This window comes from Thunnus albacares, chromosome 16, assembly GCF_914725855.1.
Source record: "Thunnus albacares chromosome 16, fThuAlb1.1, whole genome shotgun sequence".
Lineage (NCBI taxonomy): Eukaryota > Metazoa > Chordata > Actinopteri > Scombriformes > Scombridae > Thunnus > Thunnus albacares.
Window position 1 is genome coordinate 23,699,895 of NC_058121.1, and position 21,957 is coordinate 23,721,851.

General features: G+C 39.7%; 1 long non-coding RNA gene across 1 annotated transcript; it reads left to right on the plus strand.

Annotated features, from left to right (window-relative positions):
• Positions 1-953: 953 nt before the first annotated feature.
• LOC122999368 lies at positions 954-10,179 on the plus strand. Its single transcript, XR_006407703.1, has 5 exons — positions 954-4,286; positions 4,451-4,503; positions 8,375-8,476; positions 8,587-8,667; positions 8,888-10,179. It is a non-coding gene; the product is annotated as an uncharacterized LOC122999368 (long non-coding RNA).
• The last annotated feature ends 11,778 nt before the right edge of the window (positions 10,180-21,957 follow it).

The window sequence follows — 21,957 nt, forward strand, 5'->3', positions numbered from 1 at the left end:
AAAATGTGAAAAATGTGTATCACTGTTTCCCAAAGCCCAAGATGACTTCCTCAAATGTCCTATTTTGTCCCGACAAACAGTCCACAACCCAAAGATATTCAGTTTACTGTCATAGAGGACTAAAGAAACCAGTAAATATTCACATTTAAGAAGATGGAATCAGAGAAACAAGACTCTTTTTCTCAAAAAATGACTCCAAACACTTAATTGATGATCAAAATAGTTGGCGATTAATTTAATAGATGACAACTAATCGATTTATTGACTGATCGTTGTAGCTCCACGATCGCCAGCTCTGATTATGTTCGCAGGCAGCATTTCTGTGAATGAATGAAGTGCTACAGCCGAGGTTCACATCCTGAATTCTGACTGCAGTTATGTTTAGGCGACAAAAGCAATTTGGAAAGACTGTGGTTTCTGTTAAATGTTAATAAACAAGCTGTGCAATGAGGTCTTGGGGTCCTCAATCAGACAAAAACCTGTAAAACTGACACACTAACAAATAATGTTATATTTAGTTTCATAGTTCAGTTTAGTTCTGATCTCAGTTGCCCCAAAACAGGAGATTCTTTTTGCAGCAAGGCAGCATAAAAGACATAAAACATGAACTCAAAAACAAAGTGATGGACAATTGAGACTGAGATAACATTTTATTCTCCAAACCACTTCATTCATATCTTCACATTTGAGAAGCTGCAACTAACAAATGTTTGGCATTTTTGCTTAAAAAATTACTAAAACAATTATTTTTTTATTATCAAAATAGTTGCCAATTAATATTCGGACAATTGGCTAATTGACTAATTGGTGCAGGTATAGTCACAAAGTGATTTTTTACCGTAACGTTTCAAACTCAAGAAATTCACATTTTGCTTAAATTCAATTTTGCTTAGACATATTTGGCTATTCTCTCTCCACTTTAGTTCATCCTATTGAGTGACTGTATATTTTATAAAGGCATATGTGGGTACATTATTAATCTGTAAAAGCCTGTTTTGTGTAAATGTATGAGAAGACAATCCAGGTAAACTCTCAGCTCCACCTCCCTGCCATCACTGCAGAAAACAAACAGCAGCTCTTCTTTTATTTTCATTATTTAAACAGCACTTACACATCATAATTTGTACAAACTTATTATTACACATTTCAGTACTTTTGAGCAGCATTGGATATTTCAGTCCTCAGTTTGTTGTCAGCTGGTCCTCCTGCTGTTTAGGTTTCAGTGCTGACTACCTGCCAGCAGAATCTATTAAACATGAAGGAAAAGAAACATAACTACCTTTGTTCCTTTTAATAAAAGCAGCTTCCACATACGCCCCAGCAGGCAAACTGAGGATCCCGAGGACACTTATATGCAAGGACGAGGACTAGTGAGCTCTGAAGAAGACACACTTTTGCCGAAACTTCCAGCTTACAGAATAAAGTCTGCGCTGCGTCACCGCCTGACAGTTCTCAAGAAACTGCAGGTTTTAAAGATGCTAGACGAGAGAATGCTAATGAAGTTATTAATTAAAGTTTTTCTTTTGTCTCTGCAGATGTAGTTTTGGTGTATTTCCTGTCCACCTGATGAAAATCTCACACTGGGATACAGCTGGTCATATTTTATCCTAATAAACAGTGTGTTCCTTTTATCACCTTTTATAGTCTTTAAGCTAACAGTGCTGACAATCTCCCAAACCATTCTAATATTCTTAAATTTGGTCGATATAAAGCGAGGTGACAGCTGACTCTCTCTAAACTGCAGCGGGGAATTTCTCCTCATCAATCCGCCCCACCGCTCAGTTAAACTGCTCGTCACTTGGCAGAATAAAGACATCCATCTGTTTTCACGCGACGTTAATCCTCTGTCATCTTTTATCCGCTGTGAGGTAGACGGTTCAGGGCGTACAGTCGAGGAGGATGAATCGTCGGTGCAACCTAGCTCTGGCCCTCAGCAGGCTGTCTGAAGACTAACTGATGGTGATATTATACGGGACAAAAGGTCCGGTGGAGAGAGCCTTCATTTTAACAGCAAGAGTCAAGGTTTGGAGCCTCCAACGGATAATTTGAGCCCATTAACATCTTCATGTTCTGTCAGAGTGTCTGCGAGTGTGCTGCTCCTGCTGCACTGTTTGAGCACATTCTGTACAGGAAGTGATGTTAATTCAAATCTCAGGAGCTCTGGAAGAACATGAGGTCAAAAATCTGGTTATATTTTATATTTTTCTTATCGTCAACGAACCCCATGAAAAGACCAGGAACATACTTACAAGTATTGTGTGAGTGTGTGTGTGTGTGTGTGTGTGTGTATCCAAAGGCTGCTATATTTTATTCCTCTGTGACGCAGACAGCTGAAGTCCTGTTGTCAGCTCCTGTCTAGCCTCTGTGCCACTAGCTTCTGTAACTCAGTGAAATCTGTCATTCTTTCATCTGTCTTTATGGAAGAATGAAGTGTGATCCTGGGGTTTACTTTCTGTATTTTAGGACACATCAGCTCCACTACAGCACTTGTTTTTAGAGATTTAATCCTTTGTGTGTGAACAAAACTGCAGCTCAGTGGTTAATGTAACCAAAAATGCTTGATTTTTCAGTGGTTTTATTAAAAACTGTGATACAAAAATTGTAGGAATTGGTAAAAAATGGCAAGCAAAGGGAAAATAATGTGACTTAAAAAAAATACTACCAATGAAGAGTCATATGTAATCACTTCCTTTGATTTAAAAGCATACTGCATATTACAGAAACGACTATTTTTCAGTGCTAATTTTTAAGTGTATTTTCTGAACATGAAAACCATGAGCTCAAAGTTGTATAAAAAAGAAAATGCTGCACTTGAGTTTCATTTATATCCTTGCTGAATGCGTGTTGTGTGCCGCAATGACATAAGTTACCAAGACACAAATTTGCAACAGTTTGTCCAAATCACAAGCAAATGGCCAATCTGTTGATTTGGCCATTTCATGCAGAACAATATAACAATAACAAAATTCCAAGCTCTTGCAAATATTGCAGAGGTTTCTTTGAATTTGCATTAATTATTGCGATTGCAAAATCACAATTTCCTGAAGGGACTGTAAGGTGCATCGTAACTTGATTTCATTCATATTCATAAAATTCACCAACACTCTTGTCTAAAGTCAGTTTTCCAACATTTCAGCTGTGATCTCTGCTATCTGAAAACTTCTCGTGTTCACTCCTCTTTGAACTGACATGTCTGAACTGCTGGTCTCACCGATGGCACATAGCCTGTATATAAAGATGGACGTAGCGAAGTATGACATCACCTGTTAGTTTCATTGGAGCCATTTGAAGCCCTGAGTTGCAGCTTATGGTCAGTGCCATTTTCTACCTTGGACTGGAGCTAACGCTAGCTTACTGGGAACACCAAGCGATGCACACCTGGGCTAAAGTAAAGGAGTAATACTCAACGAAGAACCTCACATTTACAGTAATACCAGTATGTTGTCAAGGAGCAATCAGCTGCCTCTCATCCTCCACTTCATACCTGGATTGTTTGCCTTTGTTCATTTGTTAAGCAGCAGCCTTCATCTCACACAGTAACAGAGAAGTGTCCATCCCATCTCTTGACCTCTCACATCAATCTTCTCTCCATTACACTCAGATCGAGGTCAATCTCTCCGCAGGCTCAGCGGTGGATGACGAACCACCAGCCTCATTTTCTCATTTGTGTCAAGTCTCAGCACGCAGTCGTCACGCTCAGTGAGGTCATTACCAACATTATTTGAGACTCAAAAACTGGTACATGTAATGAAAATAATATATGCAGCAGATCATGAGTTGGCATCATGAAACACGATATTCACTACAATCATCAGTTTCTTATTGTTTCTCTCTTGGTAGCTTTTTTATTATATTTCAAAATAACCATTTTTTTTTCTCTTTTGACCTCAGAGTTTAATAAGTTCATGTTTGTGAACTCTAAGAGCATGACAAATCATTTTACAGGTCTGTCTGAACGGCTTTTTTTATATCTATAAGAGCCGCCTCTGCTTTGTGTCTCCAGTGTCTCCATGATTTAAAAAGCTTTGGAATAATTCATTTGCTCAAGAACTCTTCAACGGTCATCCAAAGTGCAACTGAGGAGAAAGCAATCAGCAGAGCGACTCTGGGAAGATTGTCCTTGACTTCACTGTTACTAGACAACAAAGACTATGCGGCAAGAGGCTTCGGTCTCTGTCAATATGAGAACTGACACTCGCAACCTCGAGTGTGTGTGTCCTGATTTTGTCTTTATCTCAGCTGCTCCTGACCTCCTCACTCCACTAAATTGAGGCCGCTCGGGCCAGGTGAGGCTCTTTTTTTTTTTACAGCCCTGGTTCAGCTTTTATCACACTGTTCTGTTGTTTTTATGAGTTGTCTCTTTAAGAGAAAATGTCACTGAGGTAATTCTCAATGTGCTGACACAGACATCAAATAAACATTTATCCTGGTTTAATCTTTTCTATCACAGGTGCTTTAGAGGGCCAAACTCCACATCATCATGAGACTACACTGAATTCAATTGTACGTATCTCCATTGTTACCTTATTTATCAACAACAACAACCGTGTTTTGTCTCTACTTTGTTTTCCTGAGTGAATCTACTTGAGTTTACAGAAATCATTAAAAAAAAACTAAATTGAATGAAACAGAAAAGCTCATCTCAGGAAATCCAAGCATTAAATTTAACATTTACAGTTTGATGGCTAACTTTATTGCCACAGTCACAGTAAGACACGTATTTCATGTTTTCTGCATAACCATAAATGTAATTAATATTTACAGTTTTCCAAAATTGCGCCCATTAATTCCAACAAAAAATGCTCACTGGGTTCGTTCACCAAAAAGCACACAAGGATATTGTACTAAAATGAGCTGCTGTTTGAGACTCTTTAGTTTTTATTGGATCTAATGGCTCCAATTGAGATAATACAAAAAGTCATACTGAAGTGTTTGTGACACATCATCATTTTACAGCCTTTTATTTTTTAATGGTTCTTTATGAGAAAATGTCTTTTTTGGCTAGTTTGGTGCATCATGTGACCTGCAATTCCGACTGTGGCCACAACTCCAAAATCAGTTATTACCTGCAGTTATAAAGAAGCCCAACGAGTTCAGTATCTGTCATTCCCTCCAGGAATTATTAAAGCAATTTCAACCAATTCTCTTCAAAGGAAAAATTCACTGCTGTGAATATGATGATTTCTCAAAACTAGGTCAGCTATGTAGTAGAAATGTGCAATTACATTGGAAATTTGTGCCCTATAACTATAGAAGACTGAGAAAAAGGCTGCAGAGTCTCCATACCGCTCTTAAGGGGGAATCCTCCAACAAGCAGAATGCAAAGCACGTCTCGTCTACTGAGCTTCCAGTGAATTACTCATTGATATTTTTTTTGCATGATATTTTAGTGTTTGCTTTTCCCTATTGCTAGTGTAACATGGTAGGCTTGAGTTCCACATTTTACTGTTCTTGAAGGTACCACAATGGAAAATGAGGAAACATAGTTTGTAGTCTAAGGCAGATCTCCAAAGTCCACCGGATGATGCATTTTGCATCACCTCGGGGACTTTTTCCAGCAAATGAGTAGGGAGCTGTGGGTGCAGGCAACATGGAGGGAAGCTAAACGTTGTTAATTTGCATATACTACCCACACTGTAATGATTCAGTGCTGGTTGAAAATTGGCAAAGTTTCCCTTTAATATTTATAAGAGCAATTTCTTCAAATCCTTGCTACTTTTAAAAGTCACCACAGTCTATGAGTTAAAAAATAATATAATTCAGTGTGGATGCCCCAGTAGTTCACTGATTAAGAGTCGTAATGCTCTCTCTACCCATGTTTCATGTCTACACTTGCTGTCAGAATAAAGGTGAACAATGTCGACATAATCATGTTTAGTTGAAATCTTTTATGAGCCCAGAACTTTAGTTACATATCCCTTGTTTTCTGTGACTCCTCTCGCCTGCCAGCTTGGTCCCTTACAACAGTCTTTACAGTCCCACAGGTTGGGGTTTTAATCTCAAGCCCACCAGTTGAGCCTGGCCCAAAAGATACGGGAAATAAGATAAGTGAATAGACGACAATGATGGCAGGTAGTACAAGTTGTTAAGATAAAAAAAGGACAGATGATGTTTGAAGGATTTTACAGCAACAAAAGGGTTAGAGCTCATTCACCATTGCTGCTGTGTATCACAGAATAAATCCAGTCTTATCAAAGGTCTGTTTTTAAAAAAGGGAAAAAGCTCCAACATTCAGCTTGAAGATATACATGATACTGACATGTTGGCTGGTGTCCATATCACCAGCAGATATGCCTGGTAGCGTCAACATGTTGAGAAATACGCCTGTTCACACTTGCATGAAAAGATTGACACAACTCTCATGTCTGTACAAGCTAGTTGGCTAGTTTAGCACAAAAACTGGAAACAGGAGGAAACAGCTACCCTGGCTCTGTCCAGCAGGAATAAAATCCACATCTCTACATTCACTTAACATGCTGTATCTTGTTGGTTTAATCCATAAAACAGCCAAAGTGTAAAAACAACAATTTGCTGGTTTATGGGGGATTATGTGCCAGACTGATTTCTTGGCTGTAACTTCTCTGCTGGTCGCCAAGAAATATTTTGGCACATAACCCCCTGCAGCAATGTGTTGTTTCTACGCATCAGTTTTTGTACTGATTTAAACAAATGAGACACAACATATGTAACGTGTATAAAAAAGCGCCGCCCCCCCAAACAATAGCATGACAAATGCTGTCAGGTGTCAAAGTTCAGTCTTGAAATTAGTCGTCTTACAAAAAACTTTAAATTAGATTTTCCCAAAGTATTTAACCACATCTGTTTGAGCAACTTTATCTGCTGATGTACACTGTGAGATGTGGCTGAAATCTCCATAAAAAGCTAGTAAGTAATGCCTACCATACACTTTAAAACTTTGAAAAGACTTTTTTTAAAAGATATAGTCTGACACCCTCTCACATCTTAAGACAATGTGTCATAATTGGGCAAAGACTGGGGATCTTGCAGGAACAAAAGGCTTCCTTTTGGTCCTGGAGAGAGCCCACCTGCTGGTTGTTGACAATGTTCGCATCATTGAACTTCACGTGCCAAGACTAATTTGCATATGCCAAGGCTAAAAACTTCAGATGATATTAAACATGTTTGATCTTATTGGAACATCAAGTCGTGAAAGACTGAATGATGACCTTACACCAAATAATCAAGATGATGGGAGCGCACCGCAACTCTAGCAAAACTCTCATGATCTTTCTGCGACTGTGAAATCCCTTGAGAAGTCAAGTTGTTGTTGTAAGGTCAGCATAAGACCGAGAGTTAAGACTTTTCGGTCAAACAATTCCCATGGTCAAGGATGAACTCTTCACACTTCATAGCATTTGCCATTTGTTCAACTCCCTGATACTTTCTACACTTAAATTAACCAGCATTGATAATGGTGGAGCTTTGTAGCAAGTTTCAGCTCATTTTTTAACTGTCTAGCTGCAAATTTACTGTTTTTGTTCACTCTCAGTGCTCTCATAGCATCATTTTCGGCCACAGCAGGCAGCTGTTTTAACGGAAAAAGCTCTAAAAACCCACTGTACACTACCTCCTCAGCAGCAAATGGCAAACAGACACAGTTAGCTGTAGACTAGCCGGTGAACATAGCAGAGGATTTAGCAGCTGAAAAGCCAGATATTTCCCTCAGGAGTTGGTAGAGAGCACACCAGGTGGACAGAAACATGACTCCAAATGAACAATAACATCACTCTCTGTCAGTGTTGTTTTCACTATTTGTTTCTGCTGAAAACTAGTGGACAAAACATCAGTTAATGCAGGTTTAACCATCTACTATCATACCACAAGACATGTTTCCAATTGCAGCTAGATATTGGCTCAAACAAAATTTAAACTGTAACTTTCAAATACTCAGTTTCTCTTTGAGTGTGTTTTTTTTCCAGAACTGGAGAGATGTTTCTTCACCTGAGGCCATTTTACCTCAAGAGTTGACATGTGAAAGCTAGAATTTAACTTAAGTGTAGTTCAACAAAAGAGGCCTCTGGTCCAGCTAAAAACAGTCATCCACACCTGTCTTTTCCACACTTTCCATCACAAAAAAAGTCACATACCGAGTCTAGAAACTGGTGGTGGTGGAGAAATTATTTTTTTGAATACTTTCTTTAGACAACAGAGACCTCACTCTGCACTACATTCTTGTTTAAATAGCATCTTAATGACTATATTTCTGCATGAAGCAGGTCTTAACTTTGTGCTGAAATATAGTCATGTATATGCTGGTGGAACAAGCTATACATATCTAAAGAACTTTTGACTTTTAACTAAGCTCTCTCTCTCTCCCTCCCTTTCCCACCTTTCCCCTCTCTCTTAAATACAGGTTGTCCTCATTTGTTTGAGTTGTTCTCCCTCTGATTTGTTCCACTTTGCCTCATCCACCATCCACCATACCTCTTAGGCCAAGAAGCCTTTTTTTGAGTTAGTGAGTATACAATCTATGCAACTTTCTCCGTTTTTGTCTCAGATTTAAAATTGTGTGATCGTGTAGGACTCAATCATTTATCAATCTCTCTCACTTTCCCATCTTCCCAGTCTATCCCTCTATTTTAGGTTGCCCTCACTTGTTTGAGGAGTTGTTCTCCCGCTGATTTGTTCCAGTGTGCCTCACCCAAGGTAAGAAGACATAACAGTTAACACCACATACATTGAAGGCATGTGCAAGTATGGGTAGTTTTTTGTAGTAGGATGGTCTGGGGAAATACCAGGGCTGATTTTTTTATGTCCCAGTCCATCCCTGGAAGCCACTATGTGAATATTTTAGTGGTTAAACGTAACATTATTCTATGGACTTTCCCCCGTGCCCGAGAGATATTTAACTTTCCCTCCCTCCAAGGTCGTCTTTCGCACGGTGAAATCCCCCCCGGGAGATTTTGATGGAGGCCAAAAGGTGTGAGATGTCAATTGAGATGCAGGGGATGCAGGGCAACACCGCTTTGTTTTATGAATGCACATTACTTTGAGAGTAAGGCCTGTCCTTCAGCTGCTCCCGGGAGAGTTGAAGAGAGGGTCGGTGGACAGCGAGAGAGGAAACAAGCAACGATCTCCAGATAAACGAGGAAACACATTTAACTGTACGTGTGTCATCATCTACAGTGTCGTAACATACTGATCATTGACGGAATACATATCGCGATATAGCACATTTTCTGTAAATTCAATGAATATTTTATATAAAATGACCACATTGAAAGGCCTATTTCTTGTTACATTTTGAATTAAAAGGTACATATTCATATTTGATTATTTTCTCCTTTTTATTTAGAACCTTTGTGCAAATTTTCAATTAAGCATGTATAAAATATAAAAAGGTAAATAGGAAACACTTTTCAACTGTAGTTGCAAACACTAAAATGTGAACATGGTCAAAAATATCATTGGGCTACTCAGAAATACCTTCAGTTTGTATGCGAGTTGTACTGTACATGTTTTAGAACAGTTTTTTTATGAAAAAAATGTGTTTTCCCACATCAGCCTCCAGTTCCAAAGCTGTTCTTCTTTACACCAGCAGGACTTTACATGTATGCAAATTATTTAGGCATGAGTGTGTCTGAGTGCTGACATCTGTATTAATTTGCAGAGCTCAGACGTCAATGAATCTGTTATCTTCTAAAAATTTTTATCTCTGCTCTGTCTTTCTTGTTAGCGGAGAACAGTTGCCTGCTGCCACATATATCACAGCTCACCTGAAAGCTGTGTAAAGTCAATTTTATATAGCCCCATATCACCAAAAAAAAAACAGATTTGCCTGAACAGTCTGAACAGCATTTGACAACCTCTATCCTTAGACTCTCAATTCAGATAAGGAAAACCTCAGGAAGAGGAGGAATCCCTCTTCCAGGACAGTCAGGAAATAGATTTGTGTACAGAATAAACTAAGAAAGCAAAATGACAATATGGAAAATCAGGATGACAAAATTATAGATGGAAGATACTGCATGAGGTGAATTTGAGTCAAAAATTATACTCATTCTCAGAGTCATAACTCAAACATGAAGCACATATTGATATCAGATTCGGTATGACTTACACGTCCCCAGGATATCATTATTTATTCCATAAATCCATTTAAAAACCAGAGAAAAAAAAGAGGCTGCAGAACTTGCCTGAGAATCATCATATTTTTAAGTTTTCTTCAGTATCAGAATAATCCCGTGATAGTTGTCTGTACATCCATGGCTACTTTGCAAACAGGAGCTGCTAATAGCTAATTCAGCAGACTTTTAATGGTGTCAAAATGTAAATGATTATAGGAAAAGCTTTATAACTGTAGTTGACAACAACAGCCCATTTGATAAGCTTTTATGGGGTCTTGCTCTCAGGATGATTTTATGTTTTTTTCTGTTGTCATATTGGTTCCAAAATATGTTGAGTGTTAGCATGTTTGCATCTATCAGGTTAGCAAAAACATTTATTTTTGTAGTAGAAGAACAAGCAGCTATTCCCACTTGAAAATGCAGGGACATTGCTCCGGGCGGGATTTAAACAACAGGAGGAGCAGCAGCGAGTTCGCTGAAAAACAAACAACAAACACAGTCATTGCAGCTGTAATTATTACTGGGGTGGGAGGGTGAAAACTGAGCCACATACAGAGAGGGACTGGATTAAAATCACTGACCAGCAGGTAATGTTCAAATCACCACAACTGCCCTACAGACATGAATCCCGTCCACACGGGGCTTAAGTCTATCTAGAGTCTGAGGTAGCAGCTCAGCTCTGGGATAAAAGTTATTTTTCCTTCTTTTTCTTATGCATCCTTTGTACTGTTATAATGAATTCACAGTGAAAGCAGGTAATGTCTTGTCTTGTTCTTACTGCAAGGCGCTGCAGTTTACCGTATACTCCTTATCATCCAAAGCCATTTATCGTCGCCAATTAAAGCTATTTTCAAAGCCAATGAAATCAGTTTCCGCTCATTTGAGCTTACAAGATGAAACAGTTCAACTTCACTGAGGGGTAATTTAACTCCCACACATACAGATGAGTGAGAGAGAGAGAGAGAGAGCTGCATACAACCGTTCCCAGGTGTGTACAATGAATAATTTTCTAATCTTAATTCGAAACTGGCTGCAGGGAAATCTGAATGAAATGCACATTTTAAATCCTGTTCAGTAGTAGCATTCATTGAGTAAAAAAAAAAAAAAAAAGAAAACACAGCATCGAGGCGAACCAATTAGAAAACCCTGTCCTAATAATAAATTTAAATATGGCTGAGATGACAGCTGAGGCGACAGGATCTCACGCTGTGCCTGCTTTAATGTTGTTTTTATAGAAACCTTGCTCAGGGTCATGTAATGTAGCTGTGACAATTTTTCCACATTAATCCCCGAGATTCTGCTCGCAGTTTGTTTGTAGTCCTTGCTGTTCCTGCCCAATATTCAAATTCATACAGCAACACACAGCCAAAATGTGAAGCAGGAAAGAGCCGGTGGCTTGTCGCGTGAAAGCGTCGGCTCATGAGACAGAAGAGCCGGAGGGAGAATACTGAGAGAGTGCCATCAATTCAACTCCAGATGATTATCGTCTAAATGTGCTCACAGCTTTTCTTCAATAAAGTTCCGGCAGACTAGATCCTCCACCACACATAGCGCTGGCTTAAAATATACGAATGAATCTGAAGTGCTGATTCTTTTCTGGGTTTGATACATACTGGACTTGTACTGCCAAATAGCCTTCTGTATCCTGGAAGTAGTAGTAGCAATGTAATGGCACACCAAGTCCAACAAAAGCCTTCACCTTCTCCAGTCTATTCTGCTTATTATATGTTACCAAATTAACTGCCCATGATCAAAATGTAAGTTTTACAACTTTAATTAGTGCTAAAACTCATTTGAGTACTGTGTGAAACCATTAAGTTGTTAGTGCAGGTCACTGGTGACTGACTGATGCATCTTTTCCCCTTGGGGTTTATTGTAGTTATATGCTCGTGCTGAAGCCGTTCAGTATGTATAAACCAAGCCCTCAGGAAGTAAACTGGGTTTCAAGCCAATTTGACATAGTGGCCAAACCGTGTAATTACAACTTCTGGGTCTGACGGGGGCCCAAAAAGCATTTCTCCCGCACACAATCATGGGAAAAGGAGCGGCGGTGAAATGGTGGATAATTTTTCTTTTAAGACACACACACACTCTGCTGTAGATAGACTGTGAATTACTTACATCTGGCACACAAACACCTTGCTTGTTTTGTTTCTTTCAAAACCCTTATTTATATCCTCGTATAACATGCTGCTACACCGTGGTGCCATTTTCTTAATGTGCAATACCTCCTTCCAACTGCTGCTCCAGTACCTCATTAGAAGCTCTGTGGATAATGGTTGGAGGTATTAGATGTCGTGCTTTTGACACCGAAACACTGAACATCACACCACCCTGTCAAACACCTACAGAAGGCTCATCAGGTTCTAGTAAAAGTATTCCTTCCTGAGCCAGATGTGAGGCGTCCATGTGTATTTGGTTTTCCCGATTATTAAAGATCCCCTCTGACATTTATTAAGACATATACAAATACTCATCTCAGAACAATACTGTGTGTTGATTGAACTGATGTTCTTTTTCCACAAAGGAAAGTACAATTACCAATATAAAAACCTTCAATTCACATCTTCTCCTCCTCCCTCATTGAAAAATTATAAATTATGAAGATAAAAATATTTTTAATCATATTTTCCTGCTGGACACAAGATGTCTCCTACTTTACTGCAAAGTCCATTCTCAGTGTTTGTACACTGGAGGCTTCAAGTTTCCACATCACACCTGTGTAATTTGCATATTGGACTACAATTATCTCCCATTTGATGTCACAAATCATGCTCGTAAGTCTAACCCTAAAATTTAGATTTTAAGTGAGCACAGCAAAACTTTCCAGTTTTAACAGATAATTGTGAAAACAGCCTTCTAGTTTCAATTTCTGCATCTGCATCATTTTGCACAGTGAAGCACAAGAAGAAAAACATATTTCTGAGTGGAGGGGGAGGGGAGACCAAGTCTGATATATCGGAGCTCTCAGAAAAATGCCAGTTTCGCCGTCGTAATTATGACTTGGAGGTTGACGTGAACGCTATTTACAAGTCGGAACTTGTAATTACGGAAACTACAAACACTGACAACCACTCCCACCTTCCCTGAATCTTCTAACCTCTTCTCCTGCCGTTCCCATCCTGTGTTGTTGTGAGTTTTTATGCTTGGCTGAGGTGGAAAAGTTTGCATATTGATAAATGGATAAAATGGAAACCAACTTAGAGAATAAATGAAGACTGTAACCTTCCAGAAATGTCATATTTCCATCACATTTCCAACATGGTTTTCTATCGTTTGAGCTTTGACTGCTGCTCTTTTAATGACGTCCTCTTGTTGTGTTCTCTTCTTCTGCAATGAATTAATGGCACGACTGGAGAATTAGCGCCACCTGCTGATTATCTCCTGATAGTCACACAACAAGAGTGGATGGGAACACTCATTAATTCAAAATTTCTTTTGCCGATATTCTGAAAATTCTGTTAAAATTTGAACTAAATTTGGGTGGAAACCTGGCTGCTGTCCCATCCATCCACCCCGACCTTCTACTTCTACCTTCTAGTTTTCTTCAATTAAACAAAGACAAAACTGAAGTAATTGTTTTTGGAGCCATGGAAGAACAATTAAAAGTCAGCGCTCAGCTTCAATCGACAATGTTAAAAACTACAAACCAAGCCAGAAATCCTGGTGTAGTCATGGACTCAGACCTGAATTTCAACAGCCACATTAAGACAATTACAAAGTCAGCCTACTATCCCCTGAAGAATATATCAAGAATTAAAGGACTTATGTCTCAGCAGGATTTGGAAAAAGTTGTCCATGCATGTATCTTCAGTAGACTCGACTACTGTAACGATGTCTTCACAGGTGTCCCTAAAAAATCGATCCGATAGCTGCAGCTGATTAAGAACGCTGCTGCTTGAGTCCTCTCTAGGACCAAAAAAGAGGATCATATAACTCCAGCTCTCAGATCTTTACACTGGCTTCCTGTCTGTCAAAGAATTTATTTTAAAATACTGCTGTGGTCAGTTTTTATGCTCCACATATCTGGAACAAACTCCCAGAAAACTGTAGATCTGCTGCAACTCTCAGTTCTTTTAAATCACAATCAATTTGAGAGTTAATATTTCACACTGCACTGTAACTTTTATTCTCTTGTTTTATCTGTTTTATTTCCTTTTAGCTTCTTTTTATTTCCAAATTTAACACTTTTTAATTGTTTTAATGTCTTTTTACTTGTGTTGCTTTTATATTCTGTTTTGATGCCTTTTATGCTCTATGTAAAACACTTTGAATTGCCTTGTTGTTGAAATGTGCTATACAAATAAACTTGCCTCGCCTTAAGCATTATAGTATATCATGACAATGCTTCTGCCTCTGCTACATCTACATCTGTACCGTTTTTAAGACTCTCTTGGCTTTAAAAGAAAAAAAGGCCTTTTAATCCAACATGTCACACCAATATGCAAAAAGCTGAAGTATCCTCAGACGTCCAGCTTAAGTGAGAAATCACTTTATCTGGCTGCACCTGCTGTTGAAGCCGCATGACCTCCCTCAGGTACATCAACGATGTTTTTACCAGACTGTGTTAAGTGTTTGTGTGTGTGTGTGTTTCTCTTTGGGCAGATATGTCAGTATGATTACAGCTGTCGAGTGAAAACCCAGAAACTCAAATGTTTGACCTGAAGATCAAAAACAATTACTCTCACAATGAAGACAGAGCACCCATTCAAACCATTAGTGTTTACTATCTATTGGCTGTGTAGATGTAAAGGTCTAGTCTCAGATAGCTAGTAAAAGCTTGGTTAGCAGTAAACTGCTATCTCGTCAGCGACAGCAACAACAATAGAGAACCTAACAGTCCAATAAGAGCATTTAGAGACGAGATACACTGAAGTCAGAACTCACCAGCAACTCCAGTTCTTTCTGTTATTTCCCACCAGTCTCCTTTTTCCTCTCATCTCTGTACTTTTATGAAGTACAATCATAAAGCCCTGCAGTATGTGCGATTTTTTTCACTCAAATTGAGATGTTTTTATCTTGCATGAGCTGGGATCTGGGGTACGATGGTGCCTGTATTTGCCTTTGCTGCTGCCCGGCTATCCCGTTGTCCCCTACCTGTCCTGTGTGTTGCTCTATTCGTTCTCCTGTTTGTCAGCAATGGACTTGCTACTCAGGTTTATGATCGCTAGGCTCTCCTGTTCATCAGAGTGTCTATGGTGGATCATGTTGCCTGTAACGGTTTGCAGCACCGAAGTTCTTGCAAATACAAGAGGAGGAGAAGGCAAGAATGGTCCAAATGAAGCTAAGACAGTTCAGGAGGTGAGGTGTCATTGGAAAACGGTGCCAATCACTTCTGGTGAGCTTTGGCTCGGTGTATCCTGTTACTCTATGGAATGACTTCCCCTTATCCGTGGTTGGGAATGTCAGACTTTCTCCAACCTGTCTTCCCCAACTCTCAGCTGATTGTCCCCTACCTGCGCAGTGGTGAGAGTCCCCGTCATCTGCGCACCCTGCCCGGGTGCTAAATGATTTCGTCTTGTCTAAGAAATAAGACTTTATGCTCCAGACTGAAACCTGGCAGAGGAATGTGGGAATTGGCCCTGTCATCAAGCTCTGCCTGAAAGATTCAACTTTTATCAGCTCGCCCAGAATTTCTGGCCGTGGTTGGAGGACTTGCTGCGATGTTCAGCAAGTTGCTTCATATGTCACTCGGAGTACTTCATTTTCCTCTTTCGAACTTAAAGTGATTTAAGTTGGATGTACTAATCCTTTTTACTGTATTTTAATCTACTGTCCACCTGGCCCTGTGGTCACTTAACAAACCTATAAAGAGTGTGTATGTGAAACTGTGGGTGGCTTATAGTCAGACCACTCTGGGCAAGTCTGATTTTGGAAGCTGAGCAGGGTCGGTTCTGGTTAGTACTCGAATGGGAGACCACCTGGAAATACCAGGTGCTGTAAGTTTTTTCACTTTAGCCTCTGGACAGACAGAATGCTGTTTCTTCACACATCTGTCAACTGTTCTTAAGCCATATTTCTACTTCACTCGTACCATAAAATGACCGTGTGAATTGTTTTGAAATGTTGGTTGTGCAAGGCTACTCGTCATTCATGTGTAAACTGAGCTTCATTCCAACTCAGCCAGCTTTAAGACAACAGGAGCAACAGGGACGTCAGCGTTATGGCAGAAGAGCTGAGTAATGATAAGCTGGTGTTTAAATCTGCCAAGCTACATAACCAATGATGAAATCCAGGAGAAACTCAGAAGCTGGAGAGTCTCAGCCACCTTTCCCATAAAGCGCAGGATTTGGTCGGGGACTGGGACCACTGACGAGACTTGCTTCTTGAAAGTGAAGTTTAAGGAACAGTTACAATCATTGCCGTATTCAACTAAGTTTAACACTGTTGTAGGAGAAGAGTCCATCCATGTGATACACAACAAACAAGTTAAAGTGTGTAGACTGTGTATTCAACCCAGTCACATCCTGCGTGACTGCCATAAGTGCAGAGGCCGGGGGCATTATGCCAGAGAGTGTCACAGTAAAGCAGAGAAAAAGTGCTCCTTGTGCCATAATTTGATGTCAGAGTGTATGTGTAATGAGAGTGATGAGGACAACAGCGTCTTCTCTGAGCCAGAGGTCATCTCTAACCTCCGTACTGTGGTGAGAGCTGAGGGGAAAGAGGTAGAAATGAGTCTGTTAAACAGGGTGCAGGTTCAGCTGAATTTGTGGAGGGCAAGAGGGCTCAACCTGAATGGAAAAGTAATTGTATCTAATGCTCTGATACCGTCCAAAATTAACCATGTTTTGGGGAACGGTGAGCTGCCTAATTGGGCACTAAATTCACTAAATAGTCCAGTCTCCACCTTTCTTTAGAGGGTAAAAGGAAATTCGATCGCTCACAGACTGTTAATTGCTAATAAAAGGGAGGGGGGGATTAGGCATAATTGATGTAAGTGCCAAAACAGATGCACTGAGGGTGAAATTTATTAGTAAGTTTTTGGATTTGACCTGGCAGTACCCCTGGGAGGACTTGCTGGTGAGCTGCTTGGCAGAGTACAGGGAGAGGAGCATATATATATATATTTTTTTGTCACCTCCCCCAGAAAAGCCTACAACCACCTATCAGACTTCTACCAGGAGGTGCTAGAGGCATGGGGCAAGATTCTGCACCACCTCAGGCCAGAATGCAGTGAAAAAGAGCATGTGTTGCATTTACCTTTCCTCTCAGGGGAGGCATTTGGTCAGCAGCACGTTAGCAGCTAGGTGGGACAGGTGGTGGATTTTAAGGGGGACTTTGACTTAGTGAAAGTGTGAAAAACCTAAAGGAAAACATGTGAAGTACAGAAAGAGACAAGTAGCAGAGATAGGTAGGAAGATTGAGCAGAACCTATACACCTGAGTGGCATGGCCTGCTCAGAAGAAGATACTGTAAGGTGCAGGACAGTGCTTTGAATTTCCTCCTGTGCCTTGGAGATAAAACTGTTAATATTTCAACTGTCAAAACTGAAGACTGGCACAAGCTCTTCATATCCAAAATCACCAAGAGATCGGCCTCTGAAATAGCCTGGCAGAGGGTTTTCAAAACATTGAATTCCCAAGTTAAGGATTATTTCATTTGGACTTTAATATAAGGCACAGGAGGGTATTCACTGGTATTGTCCTGCACCAAATTCAAAATTGATCTGTACAAGAGGGTGGACAGCTCCTTAGGTGCAGGGCCCTGTCTCAACACAGAGAGACGGTAAAGGCTCTCCTCACAGACCACTGTGGCCTTCCTGAGGTAAACTTATATGTTTATATTGGCTCCTGAAAAAAGGAGAAAAAAACAATAATGCACTGATATATATGCATATATAAGGAAAGCAACATGGATGAGACAGAACTGTGCTCTGTATGAACAGAGCCTCAGATCACCTGAGGCTGCTGCACATAATGAACAAGGACATGTTTAATAAGCACATGACTCAGTTCAGTGAGGCACAGGAGGAAGGACTTTCTTTATTGTTTTATCAGTATAAAGTAAAAATTTTGTTTGTGTGAGTTTTCTTTTTTCTGGGGTTGTAATTTATACAGAGACAATAAGTGTCTGAATTGGTCAGAAAATGCTACTAAATGTGTAAATATACACGTATCTTGACTTGTCTAACCCATGTTAGATGATATAGATGTTTACTCCCATGAATGATTTAATTAGTTTGATATTATGGAAATTCAAAGCCTGCTTCAAAATCTGTTAATTACAAGTCATACATATTATTGTCTTTGATTAATTTGATATTAACCAGTGTAAGCATGTTATTTAGCTCTGGTTCGATTGCCAATTTAATTACAGATTAGGGAATCAAATGTTTATTGATTTTATTCTGTATTTTATTTGGTTAATCAATATTACCAAGTGTTTTCTCACTGATTCATGATGTGTTGATGAAATTGGCACTGGTGACAGAAATTAGTGAATATTCAATTTGTGAGCATGTAATTTTCAGATATTCGATAGGAATTAAATTATCTCCCTTTTTATTTGAAGGTCAGTTTTTCTCTCCACACAAAAGGAGTTAATTAGTACCAATGCGTGTCCCTCAAAAGAGCGCCAAGGATCCTAATTCTTTCAAAAAACACACCCACTAGACTATAAAAGTTTACAACTGTTTGTCTGGCTTCTTTTTTTTTCCCCAACTAAAAGCCAAAATCCATTAGTCAACCCACGCTGTTTTCCATTTGAATATATATTATTTGTGATCTATTTTTATTGTGTAGTTAAACTTTTTAAAGACTTTTCAAGGACTCTTTTGGTTCATTGGAGCTCCAGCATCCAAACTATGTAGCCTGCCGCTGAACGCAAGAAGACTTGAACTAACACACACACCTGCTTTGTGGCCTCAACCAAGTCTGCTTGGTTCAGCTTCACTGAACCTGCTGCAGCGGTTCTCATCTGGCTGTCACTCTTGCGACCTTGCTCGGTGCTTTCCGGGAAGTTCGCCTCATCATCAGCCCTTCATCATCATGGAAACAGTAGGAAAACCATCTTTACTTAGAGTTAATTGCCCCTTGTTGCACCTTTGACTCGCTTTTGATAACATTCATTCATTAATTCCATTGGCAATAACTTGTTCATTTAATTTACAGATTGAGTCAAGCATTCATTCCAGTTGTATGTATACATGCTTATGCTTTATGCTTTTTAGCTTGTTTTCATTTTCTGTTCTCTTGGCTTTTTAATGACTGTTGCTTGATGCTTTTAATGTTTTATGTAAAGCACCTTGAATTGCCTTGTTGGTGAAATGTGCCGTATAAATAAACTTGCCTTGCCCAGTGTTCCCATTCATCCCTTGGTAGTTCAATAAATATCTTGATTTATCGCCCCGTCGTTGTGTTCGTGTGCTCCTTAACAACAGAGATGGTGGTCCCTGTATTAAGAATTTATGACTTTCAGATATAAGACTGATTCATTTAATTTTTCTCTTAAAAGCAAAGTCTAGTGCTCCCATTCATCCCTATCCCTTGGTAGATCAATAAATATCTTGATTTATCACCAAGTGGTTGTATTTGCGTATTCCTTTATGACAGAGAATATACGACTTTCAGATAAGAGTGATTCATTTAATTTTTCTCTTCAAAGCAAAGAGTATTGCCCCGTATAATTTACGAGTGCTTAATATTAATTTCGAGTGTAGTGTTATTCCTACAATGGCTACTTATCGTTTATGTGTAAATAGAGCTTCATTCCAACTCAGACACCTTTAAGACAACATGAACAAACGGCTGTGGTCACTTAACGAACACATAAAGAGTGTTTATGTGAAATTGTGAGTGGCTAACGGCCATTCCACCCTGAGCACGTCAGCACGTGGTGTCACATGATATGTTAATGTAGCAGCAGGAGCCTTGTGGGAAATTTTTTGTAGCAGCAGACGTTTGAAGTTTTTTGGTGAATTTAAGTTTATGTATCAGTTTTTTGTCCCCCAGTAGTGTTTTTTTTAATTTATGACTTTTCCATTCCCTCTCCTGAAGCTGAACAACAGACCAAAAAGCAAGTTTATAGTAAAGAAATTAAACAAGAAATGATAAGCAGACTGAATGACTTGACGGTTTGTGTGGAGTTTGATGGGACGGACAAAGTAACAACAAATGAACTAATGAAGTGTGGACGGGAGCTGTGCGATGGCTTGGTAGTGTGCAGGAAGATGCAATGATGAGCTGGTCGTCTTGTTCCTCAACCTGCCGGCCTACATTGAGAACAGTGAAATTCTGGACAAACTTCACGGATGGGGATTTTTGTGCCATCTCCCCTGATCAAACGCAGGATGAGGCCAGGGACTAGCATAGTGGACAGCACAAGGTTCATGAAAGGTACAATCTCTCCCATATTGAATCAAATTCAACACCGCTCTGGGTCCCAGAATACTTCAGAGTTATTCAGGATAAACAGGTCAAAGTGTAAAAAATCCAACCTGGTCATGTCCTGCATGAATGTCCAGATTACTTTTGTCATAAGTGTGGTGTCCAGGGGCATTTTGCCAGGGAATGTACTGAGAGTGCCAAAAAATGTGTTTTGTGCTGTAGTCCAATTAAGGATTGTATAAGCAATGAGAGTAAAGAAAACAGTGGCAACGTCTCTGACCTCTAGGTGGTGGTGAGTGGGGGGGTGTGAATGAAGAAATTGAGTGAGACCTGGAGTTTGAGGATGGACAAACAGATGCAGAGGCTGGGAAACAGCCTGCTGCGACAGTAGTCCCAGCAGAAACAGGCAAAGAAGGTCCAGAGCTAGGCTCCAGCATGGACTGCATGAGTGTGAGCAGGTTCACACTGAGACCAGAGGGGGGGGGAATGGAGGAACGAGGCTTGTCTTGGGACCTGAACCTCTTGTACCTCCTACTCCAGCAAATAAAGAAAGTCCTGTTGTCGTGCCAGGCGCTGTTACTAACCTAATTGTAGTCACTCAGTTGTCATGCTCTCGGCCGGAGTCCACCCAGCTGGAGTCCTCCCAGATGCAGCCCTCCCAGCTGCAGCCTTCAGCCCACTTATTACCTGTTTCTGATGGCTCTGACTCAGATATGGACTTTACACAGTTTAATCAGACAAGAGAGAGGCACAATGAAAGGAGAAAAGAAAATGAATGTAGGAAGAATGAAGATAGAAACAGCAAGTAATGATTGTTATTCTCACTTTCATTTTCACTCTTTTGATGCTCAACATTGCATACCTGAATGTTAATGCACTCACTATGGCAGGAGCGTAGCAATCATTTGTTCAAGAGTAAGCCGACTTGTATTGAGTGATTTATCATCCTCTTGCTTTCAATCGCACCTCTCCTTAGCAGCTAAAGAACCAAATAACCACAAACAGCCAGAGTACGGCAACCGGGGACCGACTCAAGTTCTTTAAAATTATCAAAATCAAAAGTTTGAGCTGCCAAGCTCTGGGTGAGTCGACACAGAACGACCCTCAAGCATCTACATTAACTCTGTTGTTGCTGATCATCTACAGTTAAATAACTGTGACGTTTTAAATCACGATTAACAGAAAAATCGGTTAATCGCTGCATCCCTATCACATAGGAATAGAAACCTAGTGTGGCATCGATATAACACTGAGATTTGTTTTACAAAATATTAAATAACTCTTAGACTTTAGGTCAAGAGGATCAACCTAACATCTCATCTCATTTTTTATAGTATTTTTACAATAAGTTCTAAGTGTGTGTGTTTGCTGTTTTCAGTTTGGAGAAAGAAATTTAAAAAAAAAGTTATTTGAAAAAGTAAATGACTCCAGTCTTCCACGTATTCACAGATGAAGTTTTTCCTTATTTTTAAATGATGTATAACACTTTTATATTTCAGAGGTGATAAAAAAATAAATGTCTGTAACTCACTGAGGAACATGCA